The sequence below is a fragment of the Malus sylvestris genome, chromosome 7 (genome assembly GCF_916048215.2).
Source record: "Malus sylvestris chromosome 7, drMalSylv7.2, whole genome shotgun sequence".
Classification (NCBI taxonomy): domain Eukaryota; kingdom Viridiplantae; phylum Streptophyta; class Magnoliopsida; order Rosales; family Rosaceae; genus Malus; species Malus sylvestris.
This window is the reverse complement of record NC_062266.1, coordinates 21471188-21474721: the sequence shown is the minus strand read 5'-3', so window position 1 is coordinate 21474721 and position 3534 is coordinate 21471188.

The window sequence follows — 3534 nt, the reverse complement described above, 5'->3', positions numbered from 1 at the left end:
CGCGATTACTACGTCCATCAGCTGCATATCCAGTTTTTCGGAAACTACCAAACTGATAAGGTATCGAAAAGTAATCACATCCATAACGGGTGAGTAAGTTTCGTCATAGTCAATCCCGGGGTGTTGTGAGAAACCTTGTGCTACAAGACGAGCTTTGTAACGCACAATTTCGTTCTTCTCATTACGCTTCCGAACGAAAACCCACTTGTAGCCAACCGGCTTCACATGTGGAGGAGTAGGAACTACAGGTCCAAACACCTTACGTTTCGCAAGTGAATCAAGTTCGACTTGGATTGCTTGTTTCCAGTTTGACCAATCAGCTCTACGTCGACATTCATCAACGGAACGCGGTTCAATGTCATCGCTCAACATGATCTTAATAGCTACTGCAAATGCTAATGCATCGTCGACAATCATCTCATTTCTACGCCACACATTATCTAAGCTAGCATAATAGACCGAAATCTCACGATTCTCGGGAGGAGGATTCGTCTCTTCAAGGACGCTTCCATAATCTAGAATTTCCTCATGAGTTGGGTAAAATGAGTAAGCGATAGTCGGATTCACGGTAGGCTCTTCAGGACCTTGTGCCGTGGTTTTCCTCTTCCGGGGGTGTGAATCCTTTGAACCAAGAGGTCTGCCACGCTTTTGTGTAGGGGCAGATGATTGGCTAGCCGCTAATGTACGTGGATCACCAGAATTGGCGTCCCGGGCTTCCAGGAGGGTAGTCCGTCGTACATTTGGTACATCCATCTTTGTAGGCGTATTCGCAGCTGGAATATGTGATCTTGTCACGCGCGCTAGATCGGTGAAAGCATCTGGCATGCTCTGAGCTATGCTCTGGAGATCTAATATGCGCTGCACTTCAGCTTCAGACTGAGCGGTGCGGGGATCTAAATGAGACAAAGTGGGAGTCGTCCACGATAATTCGCGTCGTTCATTAGGAACGTTGACGTTCTTATCTCCCCCTAACAACGGGAAGACTGTCTCATAGAAGTGACAATCCGCGAAACGAGCGGTAAACAGATCGCCTGTCAAAGGTTCTAAGTAACGAATAATCGAAGGAGAATCATATCCGACATAGATTCCCATCATTCGCTGAGGCCCCATTTTTGTACGTAAGGGCGGCGAGATTGGCACATAGACCGCACAACCAAAAACGCGCAGATGCGATATGTCGGGTTCGCATCCGGTGACCAACTGAAAGGCACTAAATGGTTGTGTCGCAACAGGCCTCAGGCGGACTAACTTTGCTGCGTGCAATATTGCATGGCCCCAAGCAGCGATCGGGAACTTGGTACGTATGACCAACGATCGAGCAATCATTTGTAAACGCTTAATGAAAGCCTCTGCCAGGCCGTTCTGGGTGTGAACATGGGGTACAGGATGTTCAACTTCAACCCCAACCGACATGCAATAGTCATCAAAAGTTTTAGATGTGAATTCTCCAGCATTATCCAATCGAATAGATTTGATCGGATAATCAGGGTGGTGAGCCCTGAGCTTGATAACCTGAGCCAACAGTTTGGAGAATGCAGCGTTCCTTGTGGACAACAAGCACACGTGTGACCAACGTGTAGAAGCGTCAACCAAAACCATAAAATATCTAAATGATCCGCATGGAGGTTGAATCGGTCCACAAATGTCCCCCTGAATTCGTTGTAGAAAAATGGGAGGATTCGAACGAATCTTGTCATAAGAAGGCTTAGTAATAAGCTTTCCCATAGAACATGTTTGACATGCAATTTCATGGATCGAACCTAAGCTTCGGGTTAGTGGATGCCCGTGTGAAGTTTTGAGGATACGGCGCATCGCTATTCGTCCAGGATGTCCCAAACGATCATGCCAAAGTGTAATTTCGTGCGCGGTCCCTGTGGTAGGGCCGGCCACATAGTGGCATTCTATGGGGCGTATGGTCGTAGTATACAGACCACTCGGGTTACGCTCCATCTTCTCTAGAATACGCTTCTGGCCATATTCGTAGGAAGTTACGCACAGAAATTCAACTCCGTTTTCTACGTGGGTTTCAGCGTGGTAATTGTTATCTCTAATGTCCTTGAAACTTAGTAACGTTCTTCCGGAACGTGGAGAATAGAGTGCCTCAGCAATGGTCAAGATTGTACCATTGGACAACATTATACGTGCCTTACCGTATCCTTCGATCAGGTTGGATGGGCCTGAGAGGGTTGTCAGAGGTGCATTTTTAGGTACGAAGTTAGTGAAATAGATGCGTTCACGCAAAACAGTATGCGTGGTTGCACTATCTGCCAGACAACTAACTTTCCCACTAGTCATACCTAGAATGAAAAATTAATTTGAATTGGTCACATGCATAAAAGTTTATAAAAACAAGTATCAATTCAAAATAATTTCATTTAGTCAAGGATTAAAAACTTAATATCCAAAATAAATCGCCAACTAATAATCCAAAACATAAAGGAAAATTGTTCAAAATCAACCAAAAAACAAGGTGGGGTTCGGCCACTAGGTGGAATTCGGCCCCATTGTCTTATTTTAACTGAAAAATAAGTCTATGTCTAAGATTCTAATCTTCCATAGGAGTGGTATCCTCCTGAAAATCAGAAACCTCCATCTTTGTAGTCTCCGGTTCGTCCACTTGCAGGAAGTTTGATTCAAACTTCGTACGACGAGAATGATATGCATCCACAACCTTCTTGGGAGCACGGCAAATACGGGACCAATGGTCCTTGGAACCACAACGATAGCACATATCGTCATTCATTGTGGCAGGTGTTTTGCCCTTATTCTTGAAGTTCGGGGCCTTGGGAGCGAGGTTTGGGCGTTTCTGGGCTTTGTTTCCTCCCTTGGATGGGCCTTGGCTCTGTTGACCTTGGTGGGATGGCTTCTGGCCGCCCTTACCACGCCTCTTTTGGCGTTTTGGGTGCTGATTAGTGCTATAATGTGCTTCAGGCACAGCAGTAGCCCCAGTAGGTCGAGCTTAATGATTCTTCATCAACAACTGGTTCTGCTTTTCAGCAAGAAGTAAAACAGAGATCAAATCCGAGAACTTAGTGAACTTCTGAGCTCTATATTGTTGCTGCAGGACAATATTAGAAGCAGAGAAGGTCGAGTAGGTCTTCTCCAGGAGATCCTCTTCAGTCAAAGTTTCATTGCAAAACTTGAGAAGTGATCGGATTCGACAAACTTCAGAATTATATTCATTCACAGACTTAAAGTCTTGGATGCGCAAGTGCTGCCAGTCGTGTCTTGCTTCAGGCAAGAATATGTCCTTTTGGTGATCGAAACGATCAGCCAAAGCGACCCATAATGCACGTGGATCCTCCTCAGCAAGGTACTCAGTTTGTAGAGCGTCATGGATATGTCTTCGGATGAAGATCATAGCAGTGGCTTTTTCAGCCTCGCCAACAGGTTTATCTGTTGCTTCTTCAATAGCAGGACGCAAGTTCTTTGCAGTGAGGTGGAGCTTCACATCTTGAACCCACTTGAGGTAGTTCCTTCCAGAAACCTCCAAAGCGGTGAAGTCGAGTTTGTTCAAATTCGACATGTTCCTAT